The sequence below is a fragment of the Aquila chrysaetos genome, unplaced genomic scaffold (genome assembly GCF_900496995.4).
Source record: "Aquila chrysaetos chrysaetos unplaced genomic scaffold, bAquChr1.4, whole genome shotgun sequence".
Lineage (NCBI taxonomy): Eukaryota > Metazoa > Chordata > Aves > Accipitriformes > Accipitridae > Aquila > Aquila chrysaetos.
In genome coordinates, this window is record NW_024470381.1 from 220,515 (window position 1) to 235,495 (window position 14,981).

At 44.4% G+C, this 14,981-nt stretch overlaps 1 long non-coding RNA gene across 1 annotated transcript; it reads left to right on the forward strand.

Moving 5' to 3' along the window:
- Window positions 1-682: 682 nt before the first annotated feature.
- Window positions 683-12,776, forward strand: LOC115337683. The gene is made up of 3 exons (XR_003922220.1): window positions 683-908; window positions 6,132-6,372; window positions 12,720-12,776. It is a non-coding gene; the product is annotated as an uncharacterized LOC115337683 (long non-coding RNA).
- Window positions 12,777-14,981: the final 2,205 nt, after the last annotated feature.

Sequence of the window (14,981 nt, forward strand, 5' to 3'; positions counted from 1 at the left end):
TTGTAATGAACGCATGAAGCAATAGGGGAGGGTGGTGAGTACGCACATTTTCTGGCTTTTCGGAAAGCAAGAAGATGTGCGAGGGGTTGAGGATGCATCTCTTTTTAGTGACAGTGGATGGGAACTAAATTAATATAATCTGTCTCTTGTCTTCCAGCACAGGACCCATCAGCAGACCCTGACCTCAGTCCTATTGATCTCTGCTTGCATAGAGGTTGTGGAGTTGTGGAGGCATCCATGAGATGTTCAAAAGCTGTCTGGACATGATCCTTGGCAGCTGGCTCTGGGTGGCCCTGCTTGAGCAGGGTCATTGGATCAGATGACCTCCAGAGGTCCCTTCCAACCTCAATCAGGCTGTGAATGTGAACTTTGCTGGAGGATGAATAACCAAGGTTTGAGAGCCCTGAGGCTGTAGCAAAGTGGAAAAACCTCTGTCAGCAACCCCTGTGTGATGATCTTCTTCATCGCTGGTCTGCTCTAGTGTTCATCTTGGGCTGCTGTTCTTTGGGACGCAGCCATCTGTTTGTTTCCTGTATATGTGTGTTGGTGTTTGTCAAGACTCTCACTGGGGTGAGGCATGCCTGGTGATGATGAGAAAGAGCGGTTTTGCTTAATTACTGGCCTCTTAAAAGACCTGAGGATAACATCCTTATATGTGCACTTAAACTTGACTGCTCTCACTTTTGATCTTGGTGTTTGTCTGCAGAGTTTTTCCATTCTTTAATCGGTGTGAACTGGCAGATGCACTGAGACCGAGCAGTTGCTTTTTCTTCCAGCCTAAGCAGAGTAGCCTGTGCCAAGCCCGTCCCACACCGGTGAGCAAGGCCAGACTATTAAACGTCTCTTGGAGCTGGCTGTCAGTCTGGAGCATGCCTCCTGCCACTCTGGCACAGCCCTCTCACTCATGGGTGAGTAGGCAAATTCCAGCGATGCCTCTCTTTGTTCATTCAGTAAAGGGTCCTCCTAAGCAAAGTGGCAGATGGTGATACCTCCATGCCAGGCAGTGATATTTGCAACTCGGTGGTGACTTCACAACATGGAGCAGTTTGCCCAGAAGTACAAGCTTGGCTTAAGCTCATTTTTTTAAAATTATTTTTTCTGTTGGATCCTGCACGAAAATTAACATAGTGCCTTCACAGCATAAGATAAAGCTCCTAGCTAGGCTTTTTGCTAGGGTAAATCAAATTCTCAATGTTACATTGGCTTAACTCAATCTAAGAACGGGAAAGCTTAAATACAACCCAAATTGGCATTGCTATTTCAGTAACACCTTTGAAATGAGAAGGCAGTCCAGCCGAGGCTATTGGACTCAAAGGAGAGGTGAAGCATTGAACATGGGTCTGAAGCTGGGTTCTGTCCTTCTTGCAAAGCTCCTGTTTTCAGGTGAAATTTATCTTTTTTTTTTCCCCCCTTCTTTTTTCTTGCTCATTTGGGATGTCTTCCATGGATATAGACCCTCTGCCACAAAACAGATTGAGGCAAACTGAGGATTCCTTCCTGCCCCAAACCCTACCTTGACCCTCCCGAGTAGGGGAAGGCAGCAATGAGCCATTTCATGCAGGACTTCTTGACTCTGCACCCACTTCTGGTTATTTCTGGTATTGTTCGTCCAACTTCAGACCAGTTGACCGGTTCGATTTGTCCCCCAAATATCTGTGCGCTTACTGTGTTGTCCCCTGCTGCGGAGATGCTTTTGCAGCTCAGCTCTCCCAATATTATGGAGCAAAAAAACTTTGTCAAGTCTCTCCTGTGGTGCTTTGAGCTTCTGCCTTTGCATGCTAGAAGAGGTGCTGTGCTGGTCTCATTTAGGAGCGGTCTGTTGATTAATATGATGATGCTTCCTCAGTGTTGTTCTGCTTATGCATGTACTGTTGACGAGTTTTAGACTCAGATGCTTTCAAAGGAGCTTAGGTTGCTCCTTAGCACATCCAACATGAGATCCACCTTGCACCCTGTCTGTAGTTCATGAGATTTTATTGCATACACGCAATTCCAGCTACACCTGCTGTGCGTTCATACAGTCTGGGTTCAGAGTGGTATATAGTGGTACTCATACACCTGTCTTATGCCTATGCCATGCCTCCAGATATTGGAACTCCTTAGGACCTACCTAAGGCACAAGGGAGTTGATTGGATTGTGCATCTCATGGAAAACTGATGTGCTGGAGAAAGCAGAGCTGGCAGCAGGATACAGAGGGGTCTGACTGTAAGTGCTCTTACACAACAGCATTGTCGCTTCTTTCTCTCTATGCTTAGTGCAAAAAAAATGGGAGTCAAAGAGGTATCATAGAGTTAAAGAGTTTGGGGCTGGAGTCCATCATGCATGGTCTGGCTGAGGGCATGAGCATTTTTCTCTTTGCAGACTTGAAAAATAGCAAGGAGTTAAAGGAAAGGGTGCTGCCATGCTCCCAGGGCTGGCTGTTGATATTTTAATTTAATAATGATTGTGCTGTTTGCCATTCCCCAGCTTCTTTACGGACAATCTTCTTATTCCCAAAGAGAAGGCTGAGGTTGTCAGGATCTTGTAGTCTAGAGAATAAAAGAGCCATGTTGTTCATATTTCTCACACTGTCTTGTTCAGAAGCTGTTGGGCAAATAACCTGGCTGCAAATAAATCTTGAGAGTCGTATTTTGCTTGGATTGGAGGTTCACTGGCAGCCTCTTTTTTGGTTTTGTTTTGATTTTGGGTTTTTTTTAATTTTTATTTCACACGCTGAGCTGAGTAGGTACTTTTTTCTGCTGACTGCCTGGTGAGAGCTTATGGCATTCAAGATGACCTTTTTTTGGACGATTGCGTTAGTTTATCTTGTTTTATTTGCGCTTTGACTGCCACATCTATGTGGAGGTTATCTTTCCTTACAAAGCTCTGCACCGCAGACCCGGTCAAAACCTGGGATTGTTTCTTTCTTGTAGATTTCCATATGCTTATGGAGGTGTTACAGGGATCTTAATCACGCTACTTTTCTTCTGCTTGCCCTGCAAAATCAGACTTTTCTCTCTTAACCTTGCAGTAAAAAAGTTAAGGATAACTTTCAGACTTTTTGAACCTGCTCTGTCAAGTGTTTTTGCTTTTTCTTCCTTTTTTCCAGCTGGCTGCATCTTCCGGTCTGATAAACATGGCTATAAATTAGATCTCTTGAGTGTGTAGTTTTCAGGTGCTCTTTAACCTTTCTCTGCCTGAAAGTGCAGAGGATGCTTTTTTTTGCTGCAGGCATGGGGGTCTTGTGGGGACAAAGGCAGGAAAGGGAAAAAGCACTTGGTTACAGTATAAATGGGAAAAAACCAGGAGGAAGCAGGAGGCTTGCTGCGAGTGCCCTGGGAATTAGGGAATCTGCATGAAAGGATCATCTTTGACCTGGACAGAGCCTCAACTGGAGTTCAAATTGCTGCTGGAAGACCTGCAATAAACAGTGTGATTGCACTCTCTGTAGAGTTTCCCTATGCAGGGATATAAGAAAGATTACTCATTCAGCGATCTCAGTGCATCCTGAAACATAAGGAAGAAGCTAATTTAAAATTCAAGGCTCCTGGGTGTTGTTTGGTTGTTTATTGCTGGCTTGAAACCCTGTACTTTTGTTGTGGCTATCATTGGTGTTGGCAATAGGATTAAATCAGAGTGTTGGTTGACTTGCGTGGGTCAAGGACTTTGTCATGGGCAATAAGAAACATAAAGACCGAAACCAGTGTTCACCCGTACTGATGTTATTGGAGACTTTATCACATTATTTCTATTGCTTGGGGCACTAGACCATAGTTTATCTCTGCTGGAAGCTTGGCTTTCTCGTGAGCTGTGCTGAGCAGCATCAGCCTCTGACTTGCTCTGTAACGAGCAGCATCAGTCTTTAATGTTTTGGATGTGTAAAACAGGAATACTAACAAACCCCTACATCGCCGCGATCCCTAGCAATGCAGCTGGGGATGGAGCTTCGAGTAATGCTGACCTACTTTCCTCTCCATTTGCAGATCTTAAACGGAGCCACATCTGCTGCAGCAGAAGTGCTCGTGGGTGAGGTGACTGATTTGGTGATAGATATGTAAAAAGGGCTGGGAATAACGGGAGTTATATCATGCTACAGGCATTTTTGCTGCCTGATACTGACTGTTGCTCTTTTTTTTTTCCCCCTCTAGCCTACCTTGAAGCCACTGTCTTTTAATCTCTCGTTTTCCAACCATTTTTAGTTACAACAGCAAATGCAGTCAGAGCAGTGAGTAGCAAGCAGCACCTTCCTCCCTATTAAATACACAAAAAACAAAGCACGTGCTTCAGTGCAAGACCAAAAAGCCCAAAGTGAGATGCTCAAGGGAGGTTGTGGCAGTACCAGCCTACCACAGCTTTGCACTGTGACCTTGGGTGAGCTGAAACTCTGCAGTACCCGTTATTGGTCCCGGGGACAGGAGGGCAGCAGCAGTGGTGCAAGTGCAGTAAGTCAGACTTTGCATCAGTTTAAGAAGAGTGTGGTCCTCTTATTTCCAGGATGACTTGCCCAGCTGATAGGCAAGTTGGATCCTGAGGCTGCTGAAATTCAGGACGAGTGGTTGCACAGCTGACAAGTAGGTGGAGACCTTTCTAATTGGTTTGGCAGGGAACTGTAGGGTCATGGAACGAGAGAGAAGGTTTCTTGGAGTTTGCCATTAGGCTCCTTTGACCAACAGGTGTCAAATGTGTCTTTAGGAAGATCTGCAAGGGATGGCTGTCCTTTGCCTTTCTGCCTCCTTGTAGGTGTGATGTGTCTTTGCCTCGCAGCTGATTCCCGTAGCCTGGTGTGATGCGTTCATGTGCTGCATGTTCCCTGTTTCAGGGTGGGGAGGTAAAAAGGTTGGGGTTGGTACCTGCTGCTTGTTCTTTGTCTTGTTGTTTGCCAGCTCTCCCTGTTACATTCCTCTCAAGCCTATTCTTTCCCTGTTAATTACAGAGTCATCCTTGAGGAAATGAAATAATTAGTGTTTAGTATAAACAGTGCAAGCGTGCACCTGGAATACCAATGGAAGTGGAGGTTTGTCTCTTTGATGATGCCTTTCGGTGACCACACACTCTTCTGGTCCTCTCCTGTTGATGGGTGCCAAAAGAAACGTTGCCCCCTGCTCCTCCTGTGACATGCATTTCAGGATTTGGCTGGTGACAAGTCTTCTGTTGATGGATGGTGAACTTCTCCATCAGCTGATGACCTATAGGCATTAGTATGTACCTCTCCAGTAAAAACCTGCTTACCCTCATTCCTGCTGTGGTGTGGCTGTATCACACAGGAGCTGGCAGAGCTGCCCCTTGGACAGGAGGGTAAACTGCCTTGGTCTGGGTGCTCTTTTGCTAGTATAAACAGGAGGGGTTGCATCTGGGGTAGCATTAGCTGTTGTTGCATCCAGCATGGTAGAGAGCGGTCAGGTCTAACTGTTCTTCAGTTTTGTAATAATTCTGGCATCAAGAGAGTAAATAACCTTCTTTACTTTGCCTTATCTTGGAATTTTAATTTTCTTGGTGACGCAGCTTCTGACCTTAAGGTCTGATGCTACTAACTGAGTGTCTACAACACTGCAACTCTTTAGGTAGCTCTTGCTTTTGCTAAAGCACCTGGGTTAAAGACATTCCTGAGTTTCTCTAACCTGCTTGCTTCCTCTACCAAGTTAAACCTTATTCCAGACAAGGAGACAATGCTAATTTCCAAGTCTTAGGGGGTTTTAAAGTTTTTTTAAAAAAAAAAGTAAAATGAATCATTCTGTATGTGAAAATGCAGAATCATTTAGAGAAGAATTTGTACTGAGTATGACAGGAGGCCTATTCAGTTGAATCAAACTGCAGATGCAGTCCCATTCATGCACTTTAAATGAATACTGTCATTTATCTTCAGTAAGTGTGGAGCTGGCTGTCACCATCTGGATACTGTAGGACATTCACCCTTCCCGGTGAGACTGGGAGTTGCCTGGCACTTGTGACACATTGCATGACTCTTATTAATGCCTGCCCTCACCTTTAAGGGTGAGCATTGGCTAATAAGCTGTGGTGCAAGCCTTTGTGCTCTGAGATCCAACGGGAAGAAGAATTTGTGTGGTCATGACTTTAAAAACTTTAAGAATTGGAGCTACCCAAAACTCTTCTCTTGCTATGGGGTGAAGGTTACTGTTGTGTTGTGTTCCAGTTGGATTCCATAGCTGGTGCAATTGAACCAGGTCCTTTAGTGAAGGACAGTGGATGCCTTCTCAACTTACTTTTGAACTTGGAAAAATTAAGAAGAGGTTTGGGGGGGTTTTTTGGATGCCTCTATGAGGTCTTCTTACAAAGATGGAGCTGACAACCTGCTGCGACACAGATGGGACAAAATGAACCATGAGATGTGTTTGAGGCTGAAATAAATTGGCAGAGGACGGATGGATGAGCCGGTACTAGGGTTTGGGGAGGACTGCTGGAAGTGTGTGTTGGACGCATGGGTGGGTTGTGTCTCTGCCAGGACTGGAATACCTGGGAGACCCACCCCACTGCAAAACAACCATGGCATGTCACGCTTTCAAAAAACCCTTGGGGAATAGGATGGGTTTGCCCAAGATTAGGGCATATGTAGGTCAGTGTTGAAAATGATGTATGGTAACCTTGATGAATGCATCAATTTGCACGTGAGTCAGGCTGCTTGTTTGCAGCTGTGGGTGCTGTCTGGTAATACAGCACCTACATGCATGACACTGAGGTTTTTTGGATATTCAGTTGCCATGGATCTGGAGTTGCTTATTATAGCTGCTACTGATAGAGCAGGTAATGGGCTTTTCACTGTTAACAACTCTATGTGTTCGCTTATTGCTGGGGGCTGGAAGCATAAGACTACCATCAGAAAGGACTGGGAATTATCAAAGCATGACCTGTGGCTCACTTTTTCCTGCCGAGTGCTTGTTGGCTATATGTGCTGAATAGCACTACCACCTTTTGCATGCAAGACTGCGTTCTAAAAGCAGGTACTCAAATCCTTGCCCTTTACCACCTTTCCTCTCTTGGCTGTTCAAACTGCAGACCTACCTCCAGCACCCCAGAATTTGCATGCAAAAACACAATCGTTAAACCCAAACTGGTCTTGCCACCCTTTGGTAGCTAGTTTGCTTGCCTAACATGCTGCCTTCCCCGCTCTAATGCATTTATTCAGGAGGGGTGAGGAACAGATCAAGACAAATAACAAATACATTAAATAACTGAGCATGCCTGCCAGTGGTGTTTCCTAAAGACAGCAAGGAGTCGCAAACCAGTTGATGTTTCTGGTCTCCAGCGGGACATGTAAGAATCAAGCGGAAACAGAAAGACCTCGGTTTCTCTCTCCTGGTGGGACCATCCCACTGCTGCAGTGCTTTAAGTGGACTTTATTTTCTTCCCAGAAAGCTGGGAGGATATCTTTCACAGGCAGAGGTTTTGTCTGTTGGTAACTAAAATGCGTGAGATTTACGGAGTTGGCTGCAGGAGGGGAAAGCTGTGCTTAGAACAATTTCTTCTGCTTTTAGTGCTAATGTATTTGTTTTAAATCTGGTTTTAAATCTTCTCTGGAGAATTCCAGCAAGTTCTGTGCGTATTTATGCAGAACTCTGATCACACTTGAAACAGTTATAGTACTAACTCCCGACAAATTAATTAAATGCATCTCTAAATTTCTGGTAGAGTTCTAACAGCCTTTTTATTGTTCTTTCTAAGATTCAGATTAAAATCATCTTTAATGTAGAGAATCTATTGTAAACAATAATAAACTCCCACAGGGTTAGAGAAAAAGAAAAAAAAAAAAAAAAAGATTAAATCACCTTCTCTGTGCTTCTCAGAACCAGCTTCAGACCTGCCAGGCTTGCAGAAAAGCTGCTGTGGTATAATTCAATTTGGGATTAGGGTCAAATGTTCAGAAGATGTTCCTCCTTTTCCATGTGGGGAGGAACAACCTCATGCACCAGGATGTGCTGGCGGCAATGAGCTGGAAGGCAACTTTGGAGGAAGGGTCCTGATGGACACCAAGTTGACCATATGCCACCAATGTGCCATTGCTGTGAAGAAGGACAACAGTGTCCTGGGCTCTATTAGGAGTGTTGCGAGCAGGTTGAAGTGGTCCTTCCCCTGAACACAACACTGGTAAGGCCAATGCTGAGGTTGTGGAGTCTCCTTCCTTGGAGACATTCAAAAGCATCTGGTCGTGGTCCTGGGAAACCAGCTCTAGGTGACCCTGGTTGAGCAGGGGGATTGGACCAGAGAGATCCCATCCAACCTTGACCCTTCTGTGCCAGTTTTGAGGTGAGCTGCTGGATACCATTTAACATCTGGGATGAGAAATGCCATAGTTGTTATCTACTGGGCTACATCTTTGAGTCTCAATGAGTCTCTCATTTCTACTGATACTTCTGGAGCTTCGTGCTTTTGCACGCAGAAAATAGTACCCATCCCATTTCAGCTTAAACACAGGCCTTTGCTCAACACTGCAAAAAAAGCCCAGAGAAATATGTACTGCTGGCTTTTAATTCTAAATAAATATTGTCCTCAGGAGCACATTTAAAGAAGGAATGATTTTTACAAGGCACAGCAGAGATGCTGATATAATTCTGTGGTCTTCAGTGCCTGTTTGTCACACCATTTTGCTGTGTAGATTTAAAATAAAAGAAAAAAAAAAAAGCTAGCATTTTAACTAGTGCATAAAATGCAAGACTTATTAGTAGCAGGTTGTGTGGAAGCTGCCGGCAGCCTGTTCTGGGTGACAATCTTTGCAGACCTCTTCTTGAAGGTCATCTTAAAGGTCTGTCTGCCTCCCCAACCCTTCTTTAGCTATAGGAGGGCTCCAAGGCAGGGCAAGTTGCTTCTTTGGGAGGGTACCACAACACATAGGTGTTTTGAAGGAGGCCTTTTGCTGGTTTAGATGCTGCATGTCAGGCAGTTTGCTGCAGTTGGCAGTTCGAAGACCCAGCCTCTCCAAAATAATTCTCCTAAGCTGTTGAATGCGCTGGTGATTTGGGAGTCCTGAGTTTGCTTTCTGTTCCCACTTCCAAGCCGTAAAATAAGGTTAACAATGCATCTGTCAGCTTTTTTTTTTTTTTTGTCCAAACATTATGTTTTGCACAACTGAAGCGGGTGGTATTAATTTTTTCGGACATGCACTGTGCCACTTTTATTGCTCCTGAGGAAACATTGCGATGCACTTAGCAAAACTCTGCTGAGAGCCTGGGGACTCTTGCAAGTGCAAGGTGATATCAAGAGAGTAAAATCCATATCATCAAAGAAAATAGCATCTAGACAAGAGCTCAGCATTGTGCATTCTCCGAATTGCTTCTTTATGTGGTGCTTTGCCTGTTGTTTATAGGATAATACCCACCACCCAGTTGTCCCCATCTGCTATTTACAGGAGAGTGTGACACCATCTCACAGCAGAGCTCACAGGTGCAGGTTTCCAATGTTTTCTCTTCTGCAGGTTGCAAGCATGCAGTAGAAAGGCATTTTGTAGAAACACAGTTATATAAATTTGTAACAATTTGCACAAGGGTATTTCATGTCGTGCGTCTTTGTTGGCAGTGATGGGTGCCGAGAGTTTTGTGCAATGGAAAGGGGATGCGAGTAGTGCTCAATTTTTTTAAAATTTTTTTTTCCCATGGGAAGAGAAGCCTCTTCTTGCTATCTTGCTGCTCCAGCCACTGAAAATAAATCAGTTTGTTGGCCTGTGGCACCACTAAGTATGTGTCAATCAGGTAATGAAAAGATCCATTCTCAATTTGCTTTGAAGCTGCAAGACTGCTTCTTGTACTTGCTGCAGCATCTCGTATTGGCCCTCATTGATTTATTTTTTCTTCTTTTTTTTTCTCAGAGATGTTACCTTACAACTTGACATCAGCCAGGAACAGGTAAGCTGCAGCTAGAATTGGAATCATTCCATATTTTTGTGGGCATTTCAAGGCACATGGGAAAGTGGCTGGAGCAAAAAAAAAATCCCCTTCTCATTCATAGTCTGGTCCCATGTTTCCTCAAGGTGCCTGAGGACCTTGGATGAAGTCATATTGAGAAGGGTTGGAGTCTCTAGCACATACATTCTCTTATTTAAGGTGTTCTCTTTTTGTTGTTGTTGTTGTTGATTTTTAACACAACAGCAAAATGTATGTTAGAACAAGGATTTGCAGCCTAACCTGTTTAAAGAAAATCAGCATTACTCTTCAGTGCAATCCATGTTGATCAAGTCTCAGATACCACCCCGAATGTCAGCTCATGTTTAATCACCTTGAAGATGACTGCTAATTGCAATGGTATTTCAGGCTGTCCTATAAATGCTGCCTATTAACAACCTGCTTCTTATTGGACCCTGACCTTGTCGTCCAGACCCAGGGACTTTTCTACATGCAAGGAGGGAGTTGTAATGGTTTGCAAGAAGTTGGATATATTTGCAGCTCCCTTGCCTAACACAAGTCAATATTATCCTCAACGGCAGCTCCAGTATTTATGGCTGGTAGACCTCTGTATCTTGAGGCCTGATCCAGCGCAAGCTTTATCTCCGCTTCAGACTTTGCTGCCTGAAGACACAACAGCATGAGGAAGGTGCAGAAGCTTTTCTTCTGAAATACCTTAGAGGAGCTCTAGCTCACCTAGATCTAAGCTATGTTTTGGATGGCATGCCCTGAAGTGGGTGTGCATGCGTAGCTTCTATTTTTCCTTCAAGGAAGGCACAGACCTTTAAATCCTATGCTTTTTGTCCATGCTTTAGGTAGAGCTGTGATTGAATTCTGGGTGTAAAGCTCAGCTTTCAAAAGCCCATGGTGCTAATGGTGCCAGGCTGGGCAGGGTGCTGTAAGCAGACAAATAAATCTCACGCTCAGTTGATCACCTCTGGGATTCAAGACAAAAGCACCTCTGCAAAGCAAAAAAAGAAAAGAAAAAAAAAACCAAAACAAAACCAGATACAGATTTGGTGGGTTTATTTCTCTCAGCCTCTTTGGACACATCTGAGTTTGGCTGAGGTCAGGAGGGTGCATCAGCCTTGGGAAAAGAAGCCAAGAGCCGTTCCTTGCTCTGATGGGGGTTTGGGATGGATTCTGCTCCCTGGATTTGGATCTGTGAGCATGCGTGCTATGGGACACTGATTTTCTGTTCTTTGGCTTTGTCAAGCAGTTTCTTGAAAATGACAAACAGAATAAAATATTCTGGAAAGCAGAATAAACCTGAACTGTTGGGGGCAGGGCGGGGGGGGAGTGCGAAGCTCTGCAGAGTGCAGAAGCATCATCTTGGTGACATGGTGGCCGGTTTTCCCCTTGAACTCGGATGCTTTGAGCCATGAGGTGATGGTTACCAGCTCCGCTGCAGAGCCTTTTCTCCACCTTCCCACTGCAGTGCTGCCTCTGCCAGATCGCAGGCGGTGTCGAGGCTCCTCTCCCCCAGGACAGCTAGAGGTGGAGGCTGGCTTCGTGTTTGTTCTTGGCACGCAAGCTTCTCTCAGCAAACGCTCGGCTCTCACGCTCTCAGGGGTACGCGCTGCTAACCTCAAACTCATTCGAATGCGCCTGATGCCTTCCCATCCCAGCTCCTTTCTGTTTGATCTCGAAGCAATTAATTTCGTCCTTCAGCATCTCATCCTCCCAACTGAACTTCTTCCAAGTGGGCTAATTATATGCCCTCTCGTTACAGTTCTGGCGGTATCCTGGGGAGCACTAGCTTCTGTCCCAATTGTCACTGTGTCCCACAACTAGGCTGTTTTAAGCCACCCCCGCCTGTTCCCACCAGCCAGAAGGGTTGTGAAGACGTGGCCACTAATGCCGCACTAATATCAGACCTTTGAGATGGAGGTTGCAAAGCCAAAGAACCTGCAAGGTACCCCCCCCCAAGGAGGGGGCAGCAGGTAGGCAAGGGCAAGGACCCACTCTTTGGGCAAGGACCCACGGGTTTGGGGCAGCAAACTTCTTGCTGCCATAAATTTCAAGCAGCAGCCACATTGCTGTGGTCATGAGTTTGATAGACATAGCAGCAATGCCTTTGCTGTGCCAAGAACTGCTTCTACAACAGACCCATTGCTTGGTCCTTCTGGTCCTGTTTTAAGAGTGAATAGGGAAAGTCTGAGAAATCAGAGGTGTCTTGGGTTTGTGTCCTTTCCTAGTGCAGGAGAGAGGGTCCTTCAAGACGAAACTACACCAGAACACATGCTCCTCGGTGCTGAAGGACATCAAGTTCATGGACCCCACTGGGATCGGAGTAGCGAGAAATAAACCATGTAGCATGGGTATCTTGCTCTACAGACTTGCTCCTATTGACTTGAATCCCTTCCCGGTGTAGATGTAGCATGCCATCATATGGGCTCAGAAGGGGAAAATTCTTAGTTTGACTTTGAAATCCAGTCTGGCTGACAGTGTCCTAGAAGTCAACTGAATTAGCAGCATCTGCAAAGCCACAATTAGAAGCACTTACAATAATATCAAGTTGCCACAGGGTGGAGAGGTTGCCTCCCAGTAACTTAGAGCAGTGAACCCAACGGGGCTTTCAGCATTATAGAATTATTTTCATGTATTCAGTCTTTTGGGGCTATTAGTCTTGCTGGACTATTTTAGTTTGCAAGATGCATTTGAGTAGGTATTTTGCTGTTTCCTCTTTTGATTAGATTAATGAGACGCCGCATATGCGGCACTTGTGCAATATACTCCCTGCTAGCTGCTGTTTCATCTGCAAATTGCTGGTGAAGGAAAAAAAAAATTGTCCATCAGCTGTTTTCAGATAGTATGCATTTAAAAAAGTGTTTTATTTCCTCCCTCTTCAGGTGACCTGTAGGTCGTATGTGGCGATAGTGGAGCAGTATCCAAATTACAAAGTTTTTCAGCTTTGCTAAAGGATGATTTTAATTGGAAGAGGTAAGTATCTTGCCTTCCTTGTAAATCCTATTACCTTTGGTTAAATTGTACAGTGAGTTAATAGAAACTGTCTATAGACATTTGTGAGTAATTAAGCAATAATGTATGACTGTTTCCTGTTCCTGGTGTGCTCTAAGGTAGAGACAGTATTTGAAGTAGTGCTGATTTCTACAGAAAACAGCTTTTTCTAGGCTGGCTTTCTCCTTTCTTCTCCTCCTGCACTAGAGGAAGGGCAATGGATTAGTTAAAAATCTCAGAAACCTGAATAACAAGTGCAGCTCTTGCCTGGGATCGGCAGGAGTGGATGAGAAGAGGGAGACGGTTTTACAGTCTGAGCACTGAATGCTGTATTTGGCACATAAATGGCCTTTTTTAGAAAGATGCTGAAAAAATTGGAAGCGATGCGAGGAAGAAACACCAAAATGACGTGGTAGCTTACAGAAATGGCTGGAGAGAGGGACTTGGGAAATGCCATCTGTTTAATCAACAAAAAAAGAAAAAAACAGAATGGCTTGAAGTTGAGGAGGAAAATATTGTGTAAAAAGCCCTCTGACCCGCTGGAGTAAAGCACAGCAGGATCTGACAATTTGGAAGATAAAGCAAGACAAACTTGAAAGGGAAAAAGGTGTTTTTTAATGGAGCTGGGGCTCCCCAAAGGGACAACCAACTCAGTTTGAAAAGCTCAGGACCTTGAGGGATCAAATAAAACATCTTCTAGAAGACGTCCGAGTGTGTGCTTTTAGGCACAGTGCTGAGCAAATGGAAAATTCAATGGATTAATTAATCTAATAGCTGCAGTGCTGTCAGTGGTCAAAGCTCTCTGAGGGTTTAGACATCAGGCTGTCTTCTGTGCAGTCTTGTACTGGTGCCAGATGTGGGTCGGTGAGTCTTAGGTGTCCAAGCCAAACATTGGACTCATAGTCACATTACCACAGATGTGGGAGCTCAAGCACCAAGTCTCTCTTAGCCACTTGGTCATCTCCACTGCCTCCAAAGCCTCAATTTCCCAGCATGAAAGGTCATGGTTTGGCCTCCAAGTTGACATCTTATCAGCTTTTTTTAGCATAGCAACTTCTGTGACCCAACGCTTGGTGTAGGACAGTGATACAGTGGAAGCCTGTGTGCCTAGGGTTGTCTTGATGTCTCTGTTAAAAGCTGCTTCTGAGCATTACAACTGTTTCTGGGGTGGGTTTTGATGATGTCTTATGTGGTATGTCTATGTCTTAACTGGGTGCTAGCATAATGCAAGTACAAACTCTTTAGTCCCATTGATAACCAAAGGACCTGCGAATGCCTGTTCAAAAAGCTAGAAATTCTCCCTTTTCTGTATTCAACTAGTGATTTTTTTATTATTCTTATTTTTTAAATCAGTTTTGCGGTGGGCTAGAGGGAGCATCCGTGGGCCTGTGCTGTTGCACTGTCCATATTTGATGTGATTGTTTCTAAGGTAGAATACTTTGGCAATATTATTTCTTCTCCCTTGGAGTTGGAGGGAGGAAAAATTGTGGCTGGTTGAACCCTCAACACAGTCGCAGAAGTGCTTATGCTGTTTACATAGTGGCTAGCTGCAGATATTTTTCAAAGTTAAGGGCTAATTAATTCTAGCTCTTGAATATAAAAGTAAACACAAAGGGAGTGCATATTTAATGCATTATTCTACAGCTGTAATTAAATTAAATGAAAGCAATTTTCCATCAGCTCAGGTTACAGAAAAAGGGAAAAAATTCTTGGCTGAATTGCTGCGGCAATTATTAGAAGAAATTAAAACCCTTTTAGTGAAATAATGAAATGTTATTTTCTATTGGAAAAAAAATCCAGGATTTCATTCTGAAAGCTGACAGGTTATTACGGATTCGGGGGTTCTCCTTGCAGGAGAAACAGGAGCTATAATTGCAGTTTCACTTGCATTTAATGGAGCACCTGAGCAATTAACAGCTGCTCTGCACAAGTGTGCAAGGACTCCTGTGCTCTCCTCCTTGTTTCCATAGCCTGGAAGGGACTGTCAATGTTCAAAGCTGTGCTAAGGACTGATGATGGTCTAGGAGATATTGTAGGCATCTTCAGGGAGGGGTTTATGGCCTAAAAACATCCTTTGGGTTCCCTTGAACTGTGAGTGTCTTAGGGTGCCTTCAGGAAGGATCGGACACTTGCAGGCATGGCGCAAAGGGAGA